The 26,671-nt window shown below is 42.4% G+C and overlaps 1 protein-coding gene across 5 annotated transcripts in view; it reads right to left on the bottom strand.

The window, feature by feature from the left end:
* The window catches only part of LOC307213990 (uncharacterized protein), a 269,322-nt gene that overhangs the window by 63,961 nt on the left and 178,690 nt on the right, over nucleotides 1-26,671 (bottom strand). The window lies entirely within an intron of this gene.

Below are 26,671 nucleotides of genomic sequence, written 5' to 3'. Positions count from 1 at the left end.
TATGCAACAAGGGCAGCGAGGATGATGATTGCCAAGGGGTGGAAAGGAGATTAAATTCCATCAAAAGAGGAGTGGCAAGTAAAAACGCTTGAATACATGGAACTAGCAGACATGATGGAAAAGATCAGAGATCAATCGACTCAGGTTTAAAAGGGAATGAGAGATCTATAGACAATATTTAAAAGGACAGTGTCCCCATATAAAAACTTTAGAATGCTTTGAATAACTCTAGGAATTGAATATGGTATAAAGAATACAAACAAGATTTACTAAAGATTAATTTTTTTGAAAAATAGATGGAAGTAAGTAAGGAAACAAAGAACCCATATCAAGGAAGTTGGAATATTTTTGTACATTCGAGATGTATTGTTCCATTTCTTTTTGTTTGTAAGAGATGTATTGTGTTTCTTTTGTTCTGTTTTCTTTTCCTTTTTTCCCTTTTCTAAGCTTTGTGTGTTTATGTGTTGATTTCAAAACAATAAAGATTGAATTTTAAAAAGAGCCCATCTTAAGGTCACAGCCTATCCAAACTGATGCTAGGTAGCTCCTTCTCATACTCTTTCTTTAAACAGGAGGGTACCTAGACACTTGGACAGGCCATCAAGATAATCCCCAGCAGCCATCTTGATTTCTCCTGTCCAAACCCCCTTCTTTAGCAAAAAGAGACACTGGGCTAGAGGTCACTCCCACATGTTCATCCAGCTCAACCCATATCCCATAGTTGACTATACTCTTTAAATACATTGTAATCCATTTAAGTGTGTGTCACACTGACTTTGGGCTTTCATAACAGGAAACCCCCTTTTTCATTGTCTACATTAAAAAACCTTCACATGTGGACACAGGGAGTACAGGAGTGGAGCAGTCAGACCCATTCCAAGCTGGACCTATCCACAGTAGAGTGTGGCATGGTAGAGTGTGATAGGTCACAGTGCAGTGGTAGTTCATAGTTCTCCAGATAAGGCTCACTCTGTAACTCCGGACAGTAAGTGTACACCAGGCTCCATGTTAAAGGTAAAGGTAAAGGGACCCCTGACCAGGCCCAGTCGTGGATGATTCTGAGGTTGCGGTGCTCATCTCGCTTTATTGGCCGAGGGACCCAGCTTCTGGGTCATGTGGCCAGCATGACTAAGCAGCTTCTGGCGAACCAGAGCAGCACACGGAAATGCCGTTTACCTTCCCGCTGGAACAGTACCTATTTATCTACTTGCACTTTGATGCGTTTTCGAACTGCTAGGTTGGCAGGAGCAGGGACTGAGCAACGGGAGCTCACCCCGTCGCGGGGATTCGAACCGCGACCTTCTGATTGGCAAGCCCTAAACTGTGGTTTAACCCACAGCGCCACCCGCGTCCCTTAGGCTCCATGTTACACCAATCTAATTTCACATGGCCCAGGGTCTAATTTTTATGTGGTTGACAAGGAGGGGAGAAACACAGCTGAAAGAAAAGAGAGGAAAAGGGGGTTACAGAGAGGACAGGGGAAGAGAGAAGGGGTATCTGCCTAATTTTGATTCTGTCACCTTTTGGCCCCGCCCACTGCCAGCATGCAACTCCCAACAAATTCCACCCAAGCAGGGGTGGCTCTCCTGGTGGGACAGAGCCACAACAGCAGCTTTCCGGCAACAGCATTGTTGCTGTGTACCAGTTGGAAAGGGGAAAGAGACGAGGTGGTGGTGAGGTCAGGGCTGAGCAGATACACCCTCAGAAGCACTGTAATGTTTCCACCAGTGTGTCCACACAGTCCTGACCTTGGCAACCTTCCTCCCAGGATGCAGCAGTCTCACTGCTGCTGGAAGCTCATTGTTGCAACTCTGCTCCACTGGGGGAACCATTCCTCCTCCTGCAGAAATGCAACTCTCAGCAGAAAAAAAAAGAGGTTCTTGGCCCCTGGTATAGAACTAGATGACCATTGCTTAATGTTTGGAGAATCCTATGTTTCTGCAGTTTTTAAGGGCTGGATGTGCCAATTCTAGCCACATGGGCATGCCCTGTCAACTAATCAGTACAAAAGCAGCATTGAACTGTAATATTGACATTCTGGGTGGATTGTTTAATGAAACCATGTTGGAATGGGGTTTTGCACAATACTTTGCTTGCTCTTAAAAACCTAGTGATTGAAAATACAGAAAACAAATTTAGCTCTTAATGATTATAGTCAGCTCCACATTAAACAAGATTTGCAAGGTGATGATGGATGTTAAGCTCCCAAGTGTTGAACTACGAATCTCAAAATTCACAAAAATTATATCTAATTATGAATTTACCTTACACATCAAGGGAAAAGTCAAGCAAGTGTATTGATAATGTATGCTTTCCTGTCTTTTGGTTTAAACATTTGCATTTTTCATAAAATTGCAGAAGTATTGTTTAACAGATTACACAGTAGAAAGGTTTAAGAAATGTGGATTCAGCTTTCCTCTCAATGAGTTTCTCTCTTATATTCCACGGCTATAATCTGTGCAGATTTATAGTGATTCTTTTAAGCTGCACCATTTAGGGTGAGTTAAAGGTAACGGTAAAGGTACCCCTGCCCGTACGGGCCAGTCTTGACAGACTCTGGGGTTGTGCGCCCATCTCGCTTAAGAGGCCAGGGGCCAGCGCTGTCCGGAGACACTTCCGGGTCACGTGGCCAGCGTGACATCGCTGCTCTGGCGAGCCAGAGCCGCACACGGAAACGCCGTTTACCTTCCCGCTGGTAAGCGGTCCCTATTTATCTACTTGCACCCGGAGGTGCTTTCGAACTGCTAGGTTGGCAGGCGCTGGGACCGAGCAGCGGGAGCGCACCCCACCGCAGGGATTCGAACCGCCGACCTTTCGATCGGCAAGCCCTAGGCGCTGAGGTATTCAGGTTAGCTTAGCTGCATCACTTCAAGTATTAAGGATAGCATAGCCAGCCATTAAGTGAATGGTCTCAAACAGTCTTTAGCATAAATATATTTTTTAATCAGTCTGGCACTGCAGTTGGCAAAACAAGGCTAATGGGAAGGATGTATATTGTCGAGATCATTTTCAAGGGCATTTATCATTAATATGTCAGGAGGAACTGACCCGACTAAGCCATTGTGATCTAGAAAAAAAAATCCCTAGAAAGATGAATCAGTAAACAAAATAATCCATCATGGTTACTCTTTGTCAATGCCAGTTTTGTGTATGTCTTTCTAAGTTGTTATTTACAGCCAAACTAGGCACGAGTCTATTGACATATGTGGGCCCTGTTGTTGGGTGATAACGCCAGGGCCTGGTTCCTCCCCCCGACTCAGCGTGGCCCAGGATTCATTCCTCCCGTCTCCCGTCACACTGATGTGGCCCATATCCAGGGACATGAGCGCACGACAAGCATAGTTCAAAACAGAAGCTCAGCCTTGAGGAGTAACAACTAAGCCTAATTTATTGCAAATTAAATCAAAAGTAACAGAACAAAGAAAACATGGCTCCTCTCTGTGTCTTTCTTCCTCCGAGAGAGGACTGCAAAAGCAAAAGCTATACAGAGTGGAAACAGCGTATCTCAATTTCCCCTCACAAGACTCCCAGCAACCAGTGCTGGAATGTAAACAGACATGTGACATGTAACAATCCCCCCCACACATCTGCAGCACGGGAGGAATGGAATGCTCAACATCTGTGTGGTCACTTTTGTGGCTTTTTTAAAAAAAACTTTCATTGGTGTGAAAGTTAGAACCACTGTATGAGGTGGAGGGTAGTTTTAATTCCTTTGCTCCTGCGATGATTCCAGCTGGAATTGTAGCTAGGATGGCCATGCGTCCTGCTTTAGAGAACAGTCCTCTGTTTGAAGGCATCGTCTATTTGCAGGATTGTCCACTCAATTCCCGTTTAATGATAATCAACCCTAACAAAGAGGACAATGGCCTTGCATTTAGCATCTGGACAGAAGTCTAAACAGGAACACCTGTCATCTGGCCACAGTCTTCCAAACTATGATAAGAAGTGTTTCAATTTGAATGTATAGTAATCACTTTTAAACTTGCATTTATACATATGCATTATTGCATCCATACTTATATGTTGATCCAAATCAATTTCTTTTTTTGATCCCTCCTTTTTTAATGATGCATTCCACCCTTTTTGGTGATGCATAAGTGACAATGCTAATCAGGGCCCCCATGCCTGCTATTTGCAATGAGCCTTTTCTTCCCATTGTGAACAGCACCTGTGCATATGTGTCGTGGAGTATTCTGATCAGGACCATGGAGAGGTCAAAGCTCCCCCATGTCATGGTCCTTGATCAGGCTTTATTCTCCCCATGCTGGCTATTTATTTCAACATTTCAGCCATGCAGAGGCTAAAGACATGAATATTGTCTCACAGATAGTTTGGTCCTTAGTTATAAGGCTCTGCTGTGAAAGGTTTTAGGGTGAAAAGCTCCAAATATACAACTTTCCCCAGCCTTTTTGTTTGTGGCTTTTCACAGCCACTTGTTCCAAACTGTGCTCAAGGCACAGCAGCACGGCACCCTGCTCCTGACATTGTATAGTTCTTCCTGCTACCAACCTCCCCACATCTATGTGCAGATCTGGAGGAGGAACCCTTGGTGTGTAGATCTCTACAAACATATGGAGGCTACCCTGGATTCTTGCGTGATCAGGATTCCAGAATCTGAGGAAACACCTGCTCATGGGGTGGACTCCATGCAAAAGCTTTCCTACTTCAGACAACAAATTTATTATTTCAGTCACAGACCAGTTCCAGCTCACATACAACATCAGAGAAGTCATAAAACATGATAGGGATACATTTGAATTTGCAATTGGGTATAACAGAGACAATACAGATGTAACTTATATATTTTTAACTGCTGTTATCTCTTAATCACTAAAATATAACCTAAAATTGTCATTTAAGGCCTTAGTCATTATGGTAGCACAGCTTGTTCCCTAAGTTTTATGGCAGTCACATGGAATTTGGCCACCCTTAGCGTGATCTCTGGATCTGTGTCCTCTACCAGGGATTTTAGACATTGAAGTTCCTACTTCAGAGGTCCATGTGGATGTGTGGATGTTGGGGGCAGGGCTTGGTGGAGCCTTGACATCAGGGGCAGGGCTAAAGGCAGGATCCCACTGCTCTTTGAAGTTGCTTTGCCCTTCATGTTGAGAAATTCATGAAGGGGGTTTCTGTAGTTGGAGCAGCCCTTCCTAAGAGCCTGTTTAATGGGTGGAGGCTGTATTTTACTGACAGCTATGTCAAGGGACTAGGTGGCCCCTGGGGTCCCTTCCAACTCTATGATTTTGTGAAATGTTTACCAGCTGCAGAATCAGATGTCGGACATACAGTGTTAACGCTCACTACTCCGCATGTTATATAAGTATAAGTAGTAAGCTACACATACAATAATTGACATAAACTGGTTATTCAGATTTTGGTTGCTGTTGTTTAGTTGCTGCTTTGATAGCAATCTGAGAAATCCTAATTAAATCCCCACTTAGCCCTGAAGTTCACTCAGTGGCCTCAGGCGCGTTGGCCTACCTCAGCTGAACTCATCTCAAAGGGATGCTGTGCTGATCGATATGTAAAGACGGGTCAGACGTTTTATTCTGAGCGATGACTATAGTAAAGCTCTGTCGTTACAATAAACTATATATTTTAACGTAGTGTTTTGTGTCCCAGACTCATTTTAGAAAGAGAGTGCCTGACACTCAAAATGTCACCGTGGGGCCCTTGATTTATGCTTCCTGCCTCGGCTTATAGCATGGCTCTAGAAGCATTGTTTAGAAATGCTACTCATGGTTGGAAAATGTGCAAAAGTCAGTCAACAATATAGGCAATTGCAAAGTTTTTTTTTTAATTAAAAAATTAAAATTACAAAAATTAAATTACAAATCAAATTAAAATTTAAAAATCACAGCTTATTGTGCTTGCTTTCCCCAACTTCTATATAGATACAACACTAGCTCTTACTTTGAGTCTGTAGGTGAGTCATAAGCACTGTGACCTTGAACTCGAATCCTTACTGTTTTAATATTCCATGGTCATGAAAAAGTGAAATGATTAAAAGCTGCAAGGTTTATCTGAGTATAGAAGAGCTCACTGGTTAAACCAGGGATGGGGAAACCTTTTCCTCTGAGGGTTGTGTTTCCTACTGGGCAGACTTCTGGACGCTACATGCTAGTGGCAAATGTGGAACAGACAACCAATGTGAATTTTATCTTTGTATGGTATGGCTAGTGTCTATGCGCACTTACACTTGCCCCTGTACCTTTCCTCCAGGCAAACAAGAAGCATGAAAGCATTTAAGGACACAGTCCAGCCATGCAAAAACACTCAAGGGAGGTGCAGAGCAGGGCCAGAGAGGCATATGGCTTAGGATAAGGGTGTGTGACTAGGAAGAGTGTGGCTTGGGGAGAATCCAGGTGGCTAGTTAGAGAGGCCTGGAGGGCTGTACTTGAGCCCCAGGATTGAGGTTTCCTACCCCATGTTAGATAAAAGAATATTGACATCAAATGTCAACTCATGTCATCAAAATAGCTTATGGAGAATCCAGAAGCCTGATTTTAAAATAAAAATAATATTTATCAAACCATCTTTAGAATTTAGTTTGAGATTAGGACTACAAATATGTTCCCCGCTGCCACTCATTAGTATATTGTCTATATTACCTAAGCTGCCCTATCCATCTGTTTGAAAGTGCCTGTTTTTTACTGGGCAGAAAGAGTAGTAAATTCCAGACTCAGGGCCAAACTACACATTACATTAAAAAGAAGGTTGGATGTTACAAGTAACTGTTTTCAGCCTCAAATAGCACCTGGTCAACTGATGTCAACTCAAGCCTCTTTTCAAATGCAATCAATAGTTTTGTAGCTGCAATTCTTGTCAGGACCACAAGGATGGTGCAGGACTGATCCTGATTGTTTAAACTGCAAATAGCAGCTGCTGCAGGCCCAAACAAAGAAACATTGTGACAGGAAATTACACAATTTAATGTTGTGTGCAGTTTAACCCTCAGTTACCAAAACCTCTTACAAGGAAATGATGTTATTTCTTTAAGGGAAATGTGTCCCAAGGAAGAGTTCCACAACTTCCTGTTGTATTGATGGTTCCAGAGCTAGAATTTGGTACATCACACAGGAAATACGGGAAAAGAAATGTGATGGGTAATGGAACCAGAACAGAGCACGTCCTACTGTTTTGAGAAAGAATGAAAGGCAATCACAGAGAAGTGTATATCTGTTGCTACGTGTTTGAAAAAGTGCCCAAGAACATGCCTGTGGGCAAACCAGTTATCGCATTTAGCATTATTACGGACATCCTGTCTTAGAAACATCCCTCTCTCTGTAGGCTTTTCCTGTCTTCATCGTTCACAATTGTCACAATGGCTCATTAAACTGACTGTTCGCCACTCCAGGCTCCCAGGATGTCTTTGTGCCCTTCTACTAAGTGTTGGAGGCTAAAACTGCTGTGACACGTAGAACTCCAAGGGACAGATTTTTCTGTTTCAATATTGCCAGAAGGAGGTCAGTTTCTTTTGACTTATAGAGCTTGCTGGGGGGGAAATATTACTGGGAGGTTGCTAGCTGGGCTTCTGTCAGGACGACAGAACTTCTCAACACCATTGAAACAGGGAGCATGAACCACCATGACTTAGATCCTAACTTCCTCCTGCTGGACGGAGTGTCTCCCATAAGCAGCATTCTGCTCAAAGAAGGTGACTTCTACCATCTCATGCCCTCAAAAATCTGCTTTGTAATCCATTGCTATTGCCATGGTTCCTATGCCCACTACTTGCTCCAGCTTCCCATTGAGCCAGTGGATGGTTTCTCTCTGCAGATGTAGGTGCTCATCATTGGGACCGAGACCACAGCAGGGGTGGAGGGTTACAGTCCCTTTTCACGCAGAATTGGGAAGGTTAAACGTTAAAATGCCCAAAATGTTTAAGACCTCATCTGTGCTATACATTCAAAGCAGTATCATACCACTTTAAGATGACATGACATCTCCCAAAAGAATCCTGGGAACTGTGGTTTAGCACTGCTGAGAGTTGTTAGACTCACAGAGCTATAAAGAAGTTTAATGATCATTCCCTCTTCCCCAGGGAACTCTAGGAATTTTAGGTATGTGAGGGAGACAGTAGACTCGTAACAACTCTCTGCACTCTGCAAACAATCCAGTTCTCAAGATTCTTGGGTGGAAGCCAAGGCATATAAAGGAATACTACATCCTGAACTCAGCGTCTTCAGCTGGAGTTTAGCTGGGGAAGATACATGAAGTCCACAATGTTTCATCTTCCAGGAGGAAGGAACACAATACTGCTGGTTTTAGTCTGAAATAATCCTACAGCATGTAGCAGAAGCTACCTGCCTACGTTGGGAAGTAAGGCAAGTTTAGAAGTTAGCTTAAATGAAAAATAAAAGGTTGCACTGAGTGCAATCCCATGCTCTGTATGTTTTGTTAATAAATCAAACTGTTTAAAGTACAGCTGGTGTGGTTTGATCCAAGGGGATTCTGAACAACCTGTATTAGCTCACTGCATATCCTTGCCTCAGGTCTTTTAGTCAAGTTGCTGCTCTGTATTCAGCAGGTGATGACGGCTAACAATCCATTTAGATGCTCAGGTAAATTGGTTCCTAGTGACTGCCAGAGATACAGAGCATCATAAGGATACACTTAAGGATCCATGTCAAACTCACCTTCCCACAATGCCACGGTCCTGATATCCCCCAACTGCTTATATATATAATAGATATCTGATACACTTCGATATTACCTATCCAGCTGTATTCTCTAGTTTCAAGCCTATTGAAACTAATAAAACATTACAAAATAGCAGCTAAACATTTTGTACCAACTGAAGCCCACAGTAATCTCTCTCGGATGGGATTCACTACCTCAGATATAGAGATGGCCACCAAGTTGGATGGCTTTGAAAGGAGATCAGGCAAATTAATTGAGGATAAGGCTATCAATGGCTATATATCCATTCCAGTGGCAGAGGCAGTATGCCCCTGAATACCACCAGGAGAGAGTGAATGTCTTGCTTCTGGGATTCTCATAGGTATCTGGTTGGTCATTATGAGACTAGAATGCTGGGCTGGCTAGGCCTGCTTTCAGCTAATTTGGCCCTGCGTATCATGATGTGGAAGCAGTAGTTTTAATCTGGGCACACTTGTTTAAGTGCCATCGATTGCACTGGGACTAAAGTGTGTTAAACTGTGCATGTTTATCTGCAGTCAGCCTCTATGTTGTGAATGAATGGAGGTTCAATACATAGCTCCACTTTATTCCTAGAAAGATCTATGCTAAAAATGATTGGAATGTGAAATCCGTTGAAGATGCGGTACTGAAAATTCAGCTTGAAAGATACGTATTGATCTTGTTCCTAGTCTGGAATGGAACTTTTCAAAAAGGCCATCATTCAACAAGCAGATACTGAAGGTGATCATAAAGAATGGTTTATGCATTGTGCAAGGGAACCATTGACAACAACAAGGTTCTTCGCCAGTGTCTTTTCTCACTGCAGCATCAACAGGGATAAGCCACATTTTAACAGAGCGGTAACTTACTACATCGGCTGTTGGAGCTGCAGCAGCAGCAAATTACCCTCAGAAAACATTGGACAGGGGCCCAGTTTCTCTGCATGAGCAGAAATGCTTCCATTGAATCTCACCCATTGGCAAAATGCAAAGATTAGCAATGAGCTTATAATGGAGTCCAAGTGCAACAGTGGACAGGAAACTCAGTCCAGTTGTCACAGGATTTATTTTCATGAACTCCGACAAGACGCTCCAATGAAGCTGGCTGGCCGTTCTTCATGTGAGGTATAATGGAGCACATCCTTCCAAGTTCAATCAGCAACTAGAATCAGACTTAATCCAACAAGCCACTAGGATTACATAGCAGCTCACAGTATTACAGGGGTGGGGAACCCACAGTCCTCTAGATGTTGTTGGACTACAACTCCCACCATCCCTGTCTGAAGCTGGATCTACACTGATCTGTTTAACATTATTAGAATGATATTAGATATATCATTCTAAAACGTCACAGGGCATACTTGTTAATTAAAGTGTTTCTTACCTTTGTTTCCCTCCATAAAAACACTGTCTCCCTACTGCTGGTTGCTTGCAGCTCCGGTGTCACATTTTAATAACACATTATGAGCATGAATAGTAGGACGTCATGTGTCCATATATGTTATCAAAACCCTTCCTTAACCCTTCCTTAATGTCAGGGCTCCCCCCCCCCCAGCCAGAACTCATTATAAGAGAACAAGGGAGGCGTTCATGGTGAGTTCTGGCACCTCTTTTTCTAGAAAAATAGCACTGCTTAATGTTAAAAGCTGTGAGTGTAGATCTGCCCTCAGGGTTATGCTGACTGGGGCTGATGGGAATTGGGACTCCAGCCACAGCTAAAGGGGCACAGGTTGCCTTCTCCTAGCTTAAAGGTCTCAGCCAGCATGGTGGCACTGCTCATGCCCATACATGATGCACAATGATATTTCTGCAGAACAAGAGGGGGAGCGAGCAATAGCCTCTTCTCAGGGTAGCCATTTACGCATAGACAAAAAGGGAGAAAAGGCACTGCCAAAACCGAAGGGACATCAATCTGCATTAAAAAGATGACATGGCAATTCATAAGTATAGATGCACATTTTAAAATGAATTAACATAATATAAATAATATTTATATCATATATAGTGGAAAACTGCACTGGCCTGCGCGGCATTGCGAGACTTGTGTGATGTCATGCAGTGTGTGCATGATGTCACACACGAGCAGTACCACTGCTTCTCATGCATTCATGGATGCATGAAGGAAGGAGCAGGGCCATAGCCGCTGGGTTTACCACAATGTTGCCTACCCTCTTTGCTCCACCTTCGCATTAGGTGGAAGGTCAGCTGAAAGGCCCATTCAGCTGAGCACCTTGTATGATCAGGGCTTCTGATCACGTGGAACAGCCTACATGGACTCAGCTGAACATGCATAGGCTCCCTGGGATGGCTATGTGAGGGGTGGAGCCAGTGAACATGGCCCCACACCCCCTGCCACTTATTATTAATTTTTAAATTTTATCAACCCTGTAAGGCAGGTTAGGTTGGTGGCTGGTAACTGGCATAAGGTTACTCAAGGAGCTTCATACAGTCTGGATTTGAACTCTGGTCTTGCAGGTCCTAGTCTGACACTCTAACCACTCACGAATTCATGGAGGAACATTTGTGAAGTAGGCTAATGTTTGCTTACACGTACCCTCTGCTTAACAAACAAGTGAGAAGGCCTTCATGTATTGCAAGGGAAACGGCTCCGTGTTAGCAATTGAGTGCTACCTTATTCTGCTTTGTAATGTTGGCGACAGTCCTGACAGCAAGGATCCAGAGACCATCACTTCAGCCACAGATGTGGGAGCTCAAACATAAATGTTTCAGATTGCCTTCTTACACTGTATCTCAAAGAGCAGCTAATGCCTGGAACTTGACAGAAATAGCAGTGCTATCCATCATCTGAATTCAATTCAAACTCTATACAAGGCTTCTTTATTAATTACATGCTTATCTTAATACCCTAGAAAATAAGTTACCCAAATGAAAACGGGTAGTACGTGCTAAAAGAATGCGAGCGTACAGTAAGCATCAAATCCTTTTAGCACTAATGAATTTATACCATGCAGTTAAAAATATACAGCAGTCAGCAGAGCTTGGTTTTTTTTTTTAAAAAAAGACTTCAGAGTTGCACCATTAAAGTATAGCATTTGAGCCTGTCCAGTATTTCACCCTTAGCAATTGTTAATGAATATTGACCTTTGATATTGTCAATGAATATTATCTGGCAGCACAAAACCTTTCATCTGGTCATTGTACCTGGAAAAATAAAAACCCATTTGCATGGGAGTGGCTATTACAGTATCTGGGATATTGTATCTGTGTTAAAGTGAATAAATTTAGTAAAGATAGTAGACAGAGATAGTAGGCAGATTATGAGTTGGTTGAATAAACAGAAAAGTGTGGGATAAATTAATGGGAATATGTAGAACTGTCACACAAGCAAATCAGGATGAATGCTCAATGAGCAGGTCATCTGGCCTTCTGTTATATTTTAGTGCTGTTTGATGTTTTTAACTTTGTTGTAAACTGCCTCAAGAATTTTGATTAGAAGACAGGATGGTGTTGTTTTAAATAGTAAGTAAAAAACAACAACAGTTGACTGTGGAGGTGGTTCTTAAAAAACCAAATCTTCAGATTTATGAAAGACAATCTCCTTTTTGATCTTCAACAGAGATGTGTAACTTTGATTATGGCTGGCCAAATCCTACACATGGCTGCTGTCTACTTAGAAGCAAGTCCCGATGAATTCAATGGAGCTTAGTCCCTGGGCTCATAACACTCAATACAGTTTGTTGAGAAATATATTATTATTTTTAAAAATAACTTGCAAGAATAGTAGTTGTGCTTCAGAGTTACCTGTTTTTTTCTTCCTCTTGCTGACATACTGTGATCCCATCTTTGAACAATGCTGTTAATGGCTTTAATAATGGCTTATACAGTAAGTACCACAGTTTACATCTGCTATTAATCATCTAGATACTTTAAGACTACACATGCTGCCATTGTAAATGAATAAACTGAGCCATAAATCCCAACTGATTACATGTAATTGCACCAAGCCAACAATCCAGCTTTGCTTATCTTTCATCAGCTCTCCTCCTCTAAAGTGTTTCTTTTTCTTTTTTGCAAAACCAGGGAATATATTACTTTGTCGCTTTAAAAATACCACCATAGAATTTCTAATGTGCTTTCATACTTAGCTGCTTCAGGAAAAAGGTCAGTGCATAACACTCTGTAGTCTAATGATGGACCAAAGTAAACACAGTATATCAACCATAGTGTCTCTTTTTAAAGTTAATTTGTCCTTGAAGAGCTGCTCTATCAATCCTCTGAGTGGTTTGCTTGGTGGAAAGGGTGAAAACTACCTGGGTTTTCTCCTGATTCCCATCTTCTAATGACCAGGAGGACTCTACTCAACTGGGTTCTTTATTTGTACTCTCCCACAAACTGCGGGAGGCAGTGGAAGACAGGAGTGCCTGGCATGCTCTGGTCCATGGGGTCACAAAGAGTCGGACACGACTAAACGACTAAACAACAAACAATTCCACATTTGAGGGGAAATGATAGTAAACAGATACTGTTTTGGCTGCAATCCTAAATGTGTTTACTTGGAACACAAATGGGACTTCTTACTTCCAAGTAAGCATGCATAGGATCATTCTGTCAGTTCCCCAAGGGTGGCACTAAATGACCTTCAGCACTGAAATGTGACATCAAAATTTGGCAGTCCTTGACGGACTGGCTGGCTGAGAGTAATAAAAGTTTTACCCAATTCTCCCACAAGTCAGTTGCCAAGCATTGTCGCAAATACTGCTACGACGAGACGTTGTCAATTAAAGTACTGAATGGTACTACATGATGCCAGCTGCCATATTCCACTAAATATTGACTGTTAGTTGTCAAATATTGAATTTTGATTCCCGCTGCCGAGCAGCTGTTAGATGATCTCAAATATTGATGGCTACTGCAGAATATTTGGATGTTAAATGCTGATACACGGTTATCACACACCTGCTAAATGTGCTCCAGAAAATCTATGGCATCAAAATCAAGGAATATAATTTTGAAGAAAAAAAATTGGGGGCAAATTTGTTTCAGCTCTAGGCAGACTATATTGCTAGTTTCAATGAGATGTTAAGGGTACCTTTAAATAATTAACATTTCTGTACCTAAGCTAGTCCTCTATTCAGGATAATATGCTCTGTCAAAGCACTTATTGTTAAACATTGAACAGGGTTAGATTTAGATACACTAACTTCCACCGCTCTGTTTTGAACCAAGTGTGGGCTGTCAGAAAAACTGTTATTGGCCTTGGCCCTTTGCTTACCATTCTCTCTGCATCTAAAATACTGATATATTTCTAAAACCAAAGCACCAAAGAACAGCCAAAATGACTACAAATTGTCTGTCTACCTATAAGCATAGGATTCAACTTTCAGTTCTGAAAATAAAAATGAAACATGAATTTAATAATTAGACTATTCTGTTGGTGTTACTTTGGTAGTTCAGTGGTACCTTGGGTTACATACACTTCAGGTTACAGACGCTTCAGGTTACAGACTCTGCTAACCCAGAAATATTACCTTGGGTTAAGAACTTTGCTTCAGGATGAGAACAGAAATCATGCTTCGGCGGCGTGGCAGCAGCGGGAGGCCCCATTAGATAAAGTGGTACCTCAGGTTAAGAACAGACCTCCAGAACGAATTAAGTTCTTAACCCGAGGTACCACTGTACTACAGCCCTTTGCCATATTTTTCCTCTTAAAAATCTCGATTTCTCTTTCTATTAACAATGTTAGCTATATAAACTACGATCAGCTTTGACTACTTCTTACCATGTGTCACTTTAAAAACCATTTAAAAAGAAAAACCCCAATAGGGATGGACAGCTCAGTTTATTCCCTGACTGTGTCACTTTTGCATTTGGCCACTCATAGCCTATTTTGTTTCCACATGAGCCTCCATTTTAATATATATATATTATAATATCCATATTAAAGTGTCCATTTAAACAGTATTTTTTTTTAAGTGATTTCTCTCAAAATATGCATTTATAAATGTATTTTACCTCAAAATGCATTTTGATTTTTTTTCTTGAGCTCAAACTGTGTTGCAACAGTCAAATACATGCAAAATTCCTTCTGATCTGCACCTTAGTCTGGGTGGGTTCAGATCAAGTCCATTTGTATTATAATTTGCAAATACTGAATTCCCCAAACCATGATTGATTCATCTAGCTAAAGTACCCCTACATCTCAGGGAAGACAAATAACGGGCTTTCGTAAAATCCATGCAATCTAGGCAATTTAAATGTTTCACCCATCTCTCTCTCCTCTTTCTCTCTTAAAAAAACAAAACTGAATACAGAAAACACATGGTCTGATTTCTTTGGGGATTTGGAAGGATATATTTCCAACCATACCAGGTGTAGGTGGAATAACAAATGCACAGCTATTAAGAAGAACGGAAAGAAATAGCAGCTGAAATTGTTACTCCCCGAGAGCATTAGCATGAATAGCAAGCAGTAGCTATGTTTTTGAGGAAAGTCCTGTTAAGGACCAGAGCATAGGCTAGGAAGAATTATATCATAAAAATATTGATTCACACTACAGATGAGGGCTGCACACTTGTATGTCCCCCCCCATGACAAACACATACAGTGCACACTAGAAAGTGCAAGGCTTTTCTAAGTTATGGGAAGACTTCTAAAATAGTTTCCCATATGTAGCCTTGAAGGTATATAATCGAGGAGAAATCTTTCAATGGGATCCAGATGAATTTACCAGGTTTTGTACCACTATTACTCTGATTTTCATTGGAAAGGCACAAAGTGTGGTGACTGACCATGTGTACTATGTACTTGAAAGTGAAGGGTTGTGAATGAGGTATGCCTACTTATGTCCACGCTGCTCTACTGCCCTCAAGATGGTGGTTTTGCCTACTGTGCTACCTTGTAAAGGAGTAGCAGGACAAAGAAATCAATCTAACCCCCTGGCCAGAAGTGGCAGGGCTTGATAGAGTGGTGTGGCCACTGTTGTATCCATAGCCCCTCCACTCATGTTGCCCTGGGTGAAAAATGAGAAAGGGGTGGGAAGGAAAAAATGTCTCTTGGCTGTGCTCTCTCCCAGGCTGATGCAGCAAGGAGGTCTGGATTGGCCATATTGCCATCATGTGATAGCAGGTCTGGCTCAGGATCCAGCAGATAACAGCATTTTTGTGTTTTCTGCTTGCTACTGCTGGTGGATATGCCCTGGGATATGTTACCCGTTAGCAGTTGCTCCACCATACCTCCGTTGGGGTGCTCTTCAACAGTGGGATTCCTCCAGGACTTCTGGAACTGCCTTGCTAGTGGAGGCTGACAGAGTTGTGCAGGGCTGGGCAGTGGGAGACCTGCGCCTCATCCAAGCTCCTTCCAGCATGGTGCATTGGGAACTTGAGTCACTGTGTATACCCAAATTTGTATACAGTGGTACCTCAGATTAAGTGCTTAATTTGTTCCGGAGGTCCGTACTTAACCTGAAACTGTTCTTAACCTGAAGCACCACTTTAGCTAATGGGGCCTCCCGCTGCTGCCGCCATGCGCCAGAGCACGATTTCTGTTCTCATCCTGAAGCAAAGTTCTTAACCTGAAGCACTATTTCTGGGTTAGCGGAGTCTGTAACCTGAAGCGTATGTAACCTGAAGCGTATGTAACCTGAGGCACCACTGTAACCATTTTAAAAGGGCATTGAATGTCGACCAGCCAAAGGCTTGGTTAAAGAGGAGCGTTTCTGCCTGGTGCCTAAAAGTGTATAATAATGAAGGTGCCAGGCGAATATCCCTGGGGAGAGCAATCCACAAAAGGGGAGCCACTGCAGGAAAGGCCCATTCTTGTGTTGCCACCCTCCACACGAGGCACACGAAGAAGGCCCTCAGAAGATAATCTCAGGGTCAGGGTAGGTTGATCTGGAAAGAGGTGGTCCTAATACAGTGAGTTATTTCTTCCCTCCTTTTCTTGCCTATCCTTTGACTTGCCTTTCTTCTTTATAGGAAACCTTGGCTGCAGACAGGTGACAACCGTCAGTGATCTTGTCACCTTTCCAACTCTTACTGTCTTACCTTTTTAATGGTGAGCTTGCCCTCAGCTAGTGTACAATGAAGCTTGTGCCTTGACTTTACTAGTTACATTTGCCTGTAAAACTAATATGATTTATGGCCAGGTGTCCTAAGCTTCCTCAGATGTGTATGTCAGGGTTTTGTTTCACATTAATACACACACACATGCACACTCCTATCCTGGGCTTTTAAAAATTCAGAAAAACAGATTGGAAGATGGACTGAAACCACACACTGTTTGAGACAGCCAGTTTATAAAACCAGAGTATTTTGCAAACTCCTAACCAAAAATGCACTTTGTAAATCCAAGCATCCTGATTCTAAAATGCAGGTGATTTAAAGGAGGAGATCGAGCAATCTGAGAGAATGAAATAAGGCACGACATTATTTTGCCGCAGAGTCTGTTGCTATAGGGATTTTGCTCAATAAAAGTGATCATTCAGGGGCAGCTCTGTCCACATCACTGAAGGAAAGTGTATTTCCTGCCCAAGGCAAATTACCAGGAGTAAATGCCTCATGCAACAATTTCCTTCCCATCATTTGTACTTTTGCTGTGCTCATCTGGCATTGATATGGATTGTGAAGAGAGTAGCATAGGTCACTGCATTTATTCCAAGGCACCTGAAAATATTCTGCACTGCACAAATAAGTTGTATTCATTACATTACTTAGTTTCAAGCTGAACAAGCAGGCAAAAGCAGTCTTATTGATTTCCCTCCCCTGTGCTCATGTCAGCCTCATATTCACTCTAGTGACACTCTGTGGTCTGAGAAGGCGGCACATAGGGAAATCTACCATTACATTGCATCTAATCTTGGATCATTCAGCACTGGGAGGCAAAAAGAACCCACAGCAAATCTCCTGGATTTGCAGTATAGGCAGACTATAATAATAATAATATGCTTCTCTTTCTACCTTTATTTATTTTTATTATTAAAATATATATACCACCCTAAAGAGGGACGCAGGTGGCGCTGTGGGTTAAAGCCTCAGCGCCTAGGGCTTGCCGATCGAAAGGTCGGCGGTTCGAATCCCTGCGGCGGGGTGCGCTCCCGCTGCTCGGTCCCAGCGCCTGCCAACCTAGCAGTTCGAAAGCACCTCCGGGTGCAAGTAGATAAATAGGGACCGCTTACCAGCGGGAAGGTAAACGGCGTTTCCGTGTGCGGCTCTGGCTCTGGCTCTGGCCAGAGCAGCGATGTCACGCTGGCCACGTGACCCGGAAGTGTCTCCGGACAGCGCTGGCCCCTGGCCTCTTAAGTGAGATGGGCGCACAACCCCAGAGTCTGTCAAGACTGGCCCGTACGGGCAGGGGTACCTTTACCTTTACCTTTAGTATCTAAAGAAATGCATATCCTGGATCAAAGTGTACATTAAAATGCACACATCAGTGAAACTAAAATAAGGCATTGAACTAAGGGATATTGCTTTGCAGAAATGTATATACAGGATAAGGAAAAATTGCATCCAAGCATATGTATGGTGGGATAAATATTCACAAAAATGTTACTGAATTCCCTTGAGGACTTGGTGGATTGTTCATACATCGTTCCACTTTCCAAGTTTTCCCCAACATTGCCACATTATTGCTGTCTGGAGGGACACTCTTGCACTATAGCGCAACAGAAGTGGCATAAGAAACACCCTACACAACTACACAAGAAGAGCCTGCTGGATCTGGTCCAACTGTTCTCACATTTCTGTCCTCACAAGCAGGTCCTAAGTGCAGCAGCAGTCTCTTTTCCTGCTGTTTTCAACAACTGGCATACTGCCTAAACTGTGGATGGCAGAGCATAGCCTTCATGGCTAGTAGCCACTGATAGCCTTATCCTCCATGAATTAGTCCAGTTGTGTCTTAAATCCACCCAACCCTAGAACATACATGGTATAAAAAGTTCCAGAATTTTAGCAGGAAGCTACAGGAGATGCACCAATTGGAAACAAAGCAAGATATCCACTCCAAAACTTTTGCAGGCACAAGCAGGGCCATGCATAACTGACCTGATACTATCAGGACCACAAATCATGAATGCTCAAAGAAAAGGATGCCTGGTGAGGACCTGAGTGATACTGGCTGGTTGTTAGACTAGGATAACAGTTCTTGGAAGGAAGGTGCAGGTACACTGGTTTTGTATTCACATGTTTCTTTTACTGTATAAATCAGGCCCACACGGTCTATGTGATTGTGCCAGCTCCATGCTTAAATCACATGGAAGTGATGTTGCCAGTCGCCATTGTAGCTTGGTGGTAGAGCAGCTGCTTTGCATGGGAAAAGTCCCTGGTTTGAATCCTAGCATCTAGATAGTGTGGGGAAGACTGCTCTCTACCAGTCAGTGCCAACAATACTGAATTAGATGAACCAATGACTTTTTGCAAGATAGCTTCCTATGTTCCTGTGTAGTGTGGCCCTGGGTGCATATGGCCAAGCCCTTTTGCTGATAACCACATTGCCCTCTGGCTGAGGGGGTTATCGTTCCACCTACAATCAGTTGCAAGAGATTTGCTGTGGAAAGGTAAAGTAAGGTTTTTCTTTAATTACTGTAAATCTGTCAAAGGAAACAGCTGAATCAGTTCTGCAGCTAGAGAGTGAGAAAGAATGCTATTTTTTGTGTGAGGAACTTGGCAAAATGGTTAAGATTAGGATTTACTGGACCTGCAGGGTGTTGGAGGAATAAAATGAACACTAAGCAGTTTGGAGCAGAGCAGACTGCAAAAGCTAAGATGGGTTGTTCTGAATGGAGTGAGACAAAAATATCTCCTCTGTTTGCCAAGCCAGGAAGACTCCCCTGTCAAAATGCTATCTAATACTGTTAGCAAATGATTTATTTTCAAACCACGGGGGCATCTGGATTGAGAATCTCAGTTCAAAAAGAAGTTGAACCCTTTTTTGAAGGAAGAAGGGCAAGAAACCTGAGACTCGCGTGGCATGTCAAAGTGAACAATGGATGCTATGGTCTCTACCATTGCAAAGTTAATTTGGCTTCTCAGTGCTGTAATGTCAGAGCAGCTCATCAGTATATTCAACCTTATAATCTCTCTATCAGGGAAATAAATATAAAATACAAGGAAGGAAGGTCTAGAAGACCATGTAGCCCAGTGGTCTGCCAGTGGAGGTCAGTGCTCATTATGACTGCTAGGCCAGAAGGCAAGGTCAACTGCAGGTGGAGCCAATTAATTCCGCTTTTATCCCACCCATCTCTCTGTTGAGTTCTACAAAAGTCCTTGATGCTTAAGGAGCATCAAGGACTGGTTCCCCAAACCTGGGACCCAGACCCTGGTGTTAGAGCAGGGACTAATTGTCAGGGTCTAACACCAACCTTGCAAGGTACACTGCCACCACTTCTGTTCAGCCAGCCTGGGTCGGGAGACTCCCAAATCTTATTGGACAACCTTGAGAGTCAAGGGAAACAAATGGTAAAAATAGAATGTTCTACTCCCTGAACCTTAGGTTTAGCACTTACTCCGTAGCAGGCAACCAAAAGGTTAATGGTGGATTCAGTACCAAGGCTCAACCCAAACAAACAGATACAAATGAAATTGAGGTAGATACATTAAAAAAAAGGGGGGGGGGGACCCTACCAGTATAAAATAGGACCCCAAGTACTCATAAAAAGTACAAACAGAAAATCCAACTGACAAGAGTAATTGGGAATTATAAATCAGACTACAATAACAAAGCTAACTTTATGCATACAACAAAATATTCCTATAATCCAGACTTGGGTCCCCAGGTATTGTTGGACTACAACTCCCAGCATTGCTAGTGAGAAGGGTCAGCAGCCAGGGATGATGGGAGTTGTAATCCAATAGCATCTGGGGACCCAAGGTTGAGAAAGGCTGCTATAATCCATAGCATGAAAGGCATGGTGTTGCGAAGAGACAAGATGAAAGAGAGATGCAGACCCCCCCCCCAATAAGGCTAGCTTTATAGTAAACAGCAAAGCAACTGGGTAGGTCCCCTAAACCAGTCAGAAGGCTTCGAAGCAAGAACTTTCCAGTACTTTTGTGTACATGCTTTCCCACGTGGCTATGCAACTGGAACCACCTCCCTATTAGGAGGCCTAATCCCTGGCCTTGAAGCACAGCTACATCAGCCTGATGAAATCATCCAAATTAATGAGAAGCGGCCATTTTCCTGACAACAAAAAGGAAACTGACAGCTAGTGGCATACCCAGGTCTGGTTGTAAGGTCTGCACAGCAGAGAGTAGCGGAGGCTGGTCTGTGATTAGGGCAAGTGAGGACCAGCTGGAGGCAGACTGATCTTGGCGGGGCAGAGCTCCACCTGCCTCTCACTTGCCCTAATCACAGACCAGCCTCCGCTACTCTCTGCTGTGCAGAAAGCTTCACCTCTTCATAAATGATGCCCCCACCCTAAGTCAAGGCTAGTCAAATGTTGGCACCTGAAGCAGAAATACCACACATTTCACTGGGAGTAAAAATACAGTCACAATGAACTGATTAACTATCAGTGTGGTGCCCTGCAAAATCAATTGCCTGAGCCAGCTGCTTCATTCCACAATAAATCCAAAAAGTCAATGTTCACAATTCAGATCGTCGTGTACATAACCAGTAGAAAGGAAAAGCTATAGCAGTATGTATTCTGGCCTGAAATATGCATTCCGACCAAGTACCTCCTGGTGATCATACAAGATTCACACAATTAGGGTTTTCCATTGTTCTTTCTTCTGTAAAATAACATCACATGCGGTGCTCTCCCATTTTAATTAGATTTAATTCTCTAATGTATTATGCATGGGGCTTCCAGTGAAGACTTTCCAGTTAGTTCAGAACACAGTTGCTAATTGGGACTGGCCTTCGAGAACACATCTCGCCAGTTTTTGAAACAATTTTGCAGCGAGCTGGCCCATTTCTAAGCATAATTCAAATCTGTGCTGCTTACCTGTAAAGACTTGGGAACATCTTCTTCCAGATCTGCCTCCTGTGCAGATAGATATCAGAGGCCCTTGTCCACAGACTCCTGCCTTCTGAGATCAGGTGGGTACTGACCAGGGATAGGACCATTTTGACTTGTGGCTCCTCATATATGGAATGCTTTCTTAAGGGAGGCTCAGGTCTACTGCTATGTCTTTTCTGGAACCAGGCAGAGACACTTACAGTTCTCTTTAGACCTTTGAATTGTCTTTTATTAGCTGTGAGTCCCAAAACACCTGCTCCCTGCCTTGCAGGCTTTTCCCCATGTAGACTCGGAAGGTGGGGCCTTGATTGACTCCAGCTGCAAAAGCTGAGGCTGCTGAACAGACTCTTGGGCTGGTGTTTTGTTGAGGGAAGGGGGAAGTTAGTGCTGTTATTGAGATTAATATTGTGTATCTTTGTTTTTTAGATCTTATTAAGAGTTATGTGGAAACCATTCAATTTGGTTGTGTACTTTTTGATGTGTTTTATTTACTGTTTATGACTACTTTGGCTATGTTTGTAATTAGCTAAAAAGAAATATGCTGTAAGCTGCCTTGAGAATGGAAAGGCAGCATATAAATAAAATGAGGGAGGGAGGGAGGAGTTATTTTTCTGCATTTTACATCAGATTGTTTTAACTTTGCTGCTCTTTGGTATGATTAAAGATTTTGTGTGTTTCTAAGCACCACAAGAGCTGAACTGATTTTTTTTTAAATTTTTTTAATCAATGAGACTTAGGCTGCACACACACCATATATTTGCCATCCCCACAAAGAATCATGGGAAGTGGAGTTTCAGGGAACTAGTAATTGTAGCTCTGTGAAAGGTAAACTGCATTTCCCAGGATTCTTCAGAGAAAGCCATGTGCTTCAATTCTATGGTGTGTATGCAGCCTTAGTACAATCCTCTATGTGTCTACTCAGATGTTAAGTTTGATTGTTTTCAGTGGAGCTTACTCCCATGTAAAAGTGGATCGGATTGCAGCCTTAAACCTCAAATGTCCCAAATTATTTAAATCTGAAGACAATATTATATCACAAAGGGCATAAAATTCTCCCATTAAGTACATGCAGTGCTTTTTTCTGGGGGGACGCAGGGGTACGCATAAACATTTTGTGAATCTAAGTTTGGCCTCATTGAGGGGCAGTATTTCAATATGAGTAGGAAAATGAGAGTACCCCTAAGCACTGAATAAATGTTTTACTTTTCTTGTGAAGTGTTTATGTATTTTACATATTATGGTATAGCCATAACCCAATAAACACACACAGGACTTTGTAGATTATATACAGCAGAATTCTGTTTAGTTTGTTACTGATAGCTACTTATGAGTTTTTATTTTTTTAAAAATCATTCTAAGCTGTTCCATTTTTGAGCTGTGGAAATTTGTTTAGCATCTTTTGTTAAATAGCACAAAAAGATGGTTGTAAACAGTTCACTAATAGCAGCTTTATTTTTATACAAGTTAGTAGTTATACTTCATGACACATGAATACAATATGCCAACACTGTGTTGTCTTGTCCCTTAGATTTTAATCTTTCTGCAGTTATCCTTAAATCTAATTTTCAGTCCTCATCAATGTTTCCAATAAACAGGCTTCTTTTTGTATTGTCCCTTCAACATACATATTTCATTTTTATTAGCTGATCGGTGTGAGTCATCCGATTAATTGGCATTAGTGGCAAACACACACTGTCAGCTTGGCCTTTGCAGAGAAGACTATGTTTAGAAATGGAATGAGCTTGCAGCTGGCTTATATAATGGCGTTTCTATTTTTAGATCTCCATTATACCTAGATAGCTGTGTCCTGCCATATGATTTGTTAACAATGGGCTGACAGAAATGTGATCATTGATTCCTTTATTGTGTTTACCCCCTAAAATTCCCTGTTCCTGGACTATCAACAGGATTTACAATAGGTCTTTATGTTGATGCAATCTGCAGGATAAACATATTCAGGAAACAGTCCATCGAAACCAGCATGAGATTGCAATCCTGTGCTCATTTACCTGAGAACAAGCCCTATTGAAAGCAGAGAGCTATACTCCTCAATAGAAATTGGAGGGGGTGTTTCTATGCAGGTCACATTTAAAGGTAAATATATCAACTTTGCCCTTTTTGAAATGATAACTGAAACACAAAATGCATATATGAGGGAAAGATATGCATAAAAATGAACATATCAGTGAAAAATAACATACAAAAATGTCTTAGAAAAGGGGAAATCACTTGCAAAAGTGTGTTAAATTAGTCAAAACCGCATACAGAAATGTACTTTAGGAGGCACTTGCGCTAAAATGCTGGTAAATTCTCATGAGGATTTTTTTTTTTAATGCAAATTGCTACAGAAATATGGAGAACTGAATTTAAGATTGCAAAAATGAGAAACTGAGAGAACTGAAGCTGACAGAGTCTCCCATCCCTACTCCTCAGTAGACATGCTTGTGCTACTGAGTGTGCCAGAATGCTTTTTGACAGTAACAACAAAAGGCACTATCCCAGCCTGAGACAGATTTAGTTCGCCAAGTCATGTTCCCCAAAGAGAGACACAGGTGAAAAGCCTTTTAATCCTCTCTCTTCAGTGTGATCAGCCAAAGATGCTTTGCCAGAGATTCCCCATTTTCCACATCAGCTGCTCGCTCCCATGTGTGAGCGAAAACAAGTCAATGTGCAGCTGAGAGGATGCTGCTGTTCATACTGAGGAGGACATGGCAAAAGAGGCTAAGGGCCCATTGGTGATGTCTCGGCTCTCATGGGCCAGAATCAGTGAGTGGAGCTAATGTTTCTGGACTTGGTGGAACCATTAAGCCTGCAAAGTCCTCCTCTCTGGTAGCAGCAGCACCTACATGGAAGTGTAGAGAGGACTCTAGTGAAGATGTGTCTTCATTGGGCAATATTCACAATGACTTTCCTTCAAATCAGTCCTTTGGAGACCCTACACATTAAGTTAGGTGGGACCCTACCCATGTTGCTGACTCCTGGAAGTCTGTACCTGGACAGACAATTCTCCAAGGCAGGGATTCACAAAGGAAGAAGATGTGGCCTATATATGTGCCTTAGGGAAGTCATGACTAGGGTTATTTGTGAAGCTAAGAGATGGGACCAGAACTACCAGTTCCAGAATTTCCAGAGTCTAGCATTGGGGCTTCCCGGTGACCCGTTTGCTGAGCATTCATCCTGATTTGTTTGAAGGGAAATTAGACATGGGAAAATTTTACCTGGAAATTCTCTTATGTAAGGTATAATAGGGCAACTTATTAATTGATTGTACTCTATGTATGTATTTATTGCATTTCTGTCTTTAATGGAATCTTGCCCAAGGCAGTTCACTATAAAACACATAAAACATACCACAATAAAAAGCTGCAGCTAGCACAAATTAACAACCAAGAAGTATGTCAACAATGGAATCTTTTTCAGGTTCATGAGAAAGTGTATTCATTCTACATCTTTCCATAAATATTTGTCCCTTCTTCTTTGGTGATACTGAACAAATAATGTATATTAAAGTAAAACTAGTTCTGAAAAGAGCAAACAAACAAAACAAACCAATACAGTGGTACCTCGGGTTAAGTACTTAATTTGTTTCGGAGGTCTGTACTTAACCTGAAACTGTTCTTAACCTGAAGCACCACTTTAGCTAATGGGGCTTCCCGCTGCCGCCGCACCACCGAAGCCCGATTTCTGTTCTCATCCTGAAGCAAAGTTCTTAACCCGAGGTACTATTTCTGGGTTAGCGGAGTCTGTAACCTGAAGTGTATGTAACCTGAAGCGTATGTAACCTGAGGTACCACTGTACTCGGCTATGATAAGTCTGAGTGACTAGCACCGGGAACTTCTTGAGTTATCCAAAGTGTGTCTATATGCAAACTGTCCTCATTTCACATTAGCTCCTGAAACAGATGTATGGGTACCAGTAAAGACAAGAAGTGGGGTGTTTTTCAGGGCTTTGCATATTGTTATCTAGGGTGCTTCCAGGAAGGGATTTAATTGGCAATGGGGTTTTTGATTTCCTTTTACCCCTAGGAAAGATGAATCCTGATTAAATGAGGTGGAGTGGGGAATACAGCCTGGCATTTTGATGTCCATGATAGCATCCTGATACCGAAAAAGAGAGAGAGAGAGAGAGAGACACAGAGAGAAAGAGCACTAAGAAAGAGCACCAACCCTACAGTAAACACTGGGTGCATCATTTGTGTGGACCGTGCTATGAGTGTGCATTGGTCCTATGATTTTGCCTGGCTTTTTGTGTGAACTGTGATGGCAATAAATGCAGCTTTTGCACAAATGCTCCATGGTTTGTAAGACTAGGTACAATAAATCAGGGCATCAGAGTCGCTGACACAGGTTGGGGTGGATGAAGAAGACCTCCATTAGTAAATCTGCCATGTGAAACAAGTCACTAAAAGGATAGCCATGAAAGGTTTTTCCTTCACTTCTTTGGCGGAAGCTCTGATGAGGCTGTACAACTGTGCATAGATGTTGCTTTTGTTTTGTCTTTGCTTCCAATTGCTGGGCTCATTGGCACATCTCTTGCACTCTGAGGTGCCCTCCGGGAGGCAGAAATCCAGGGATCTGCTGAGCAGAATAAGTAGGAGAGCCGTCCAAATGCAGCCAGGTCGATTACCACATTTTGAAGTGAAAAGTCTCAAATTACCTGTCTGTGCCACTACTTTGTACTTACACAAACAATGCACGGACATGAAAAGGAGCTGTAAAAAGTGTGTGTGTGTGTGGGGGGGGGGAGTTTTCTCTTGAATGCATCAGTAATGACAGATATTAAAATATAGTCACCCACATTAAGCTACTGCCTTTGACTTTTGAATGTGCTTCTGAGAGGATTAACTGCAAAGCATCTTTTCCCGAGAACAGATTGCTCAGGTACCCTCTCCACAAATAGGACATGAGCTTTGCATACCGGAGGGAAAGAAAAAGGCTTCTGTTAGTAGGAGATGCTTATCTTTCTTTACCACAGGGAGGGATGCCTGCCACTATTTGGCAGTGACACTATCTCGACATCAAGAGAGCCAGCTGAATGGCGGGAAGAGATAACCAGCCGGCTCTTGGTCCTTATGCAAAGAAATCCGCCAGAGACTTAAAAATGAAGGGGGCGGGG

The sequence above is a fragment of the Podarcis cretensis genome, assembly GCF_951804945.1.
Source record: "Podarcis cretensis genome assembly, chromosome: 4".
NCBI classification, from domain to species: Eukaryota; Metazoa; Chordata; class Lepidosauria; order Squamata; family Lacertidae; genus Podarcis; species Podarcis cretensis.
Note: the sequence above shows the minus strand (reverse complement) of the source record. Positions and strands in the feature narration are given on the sequence as shown.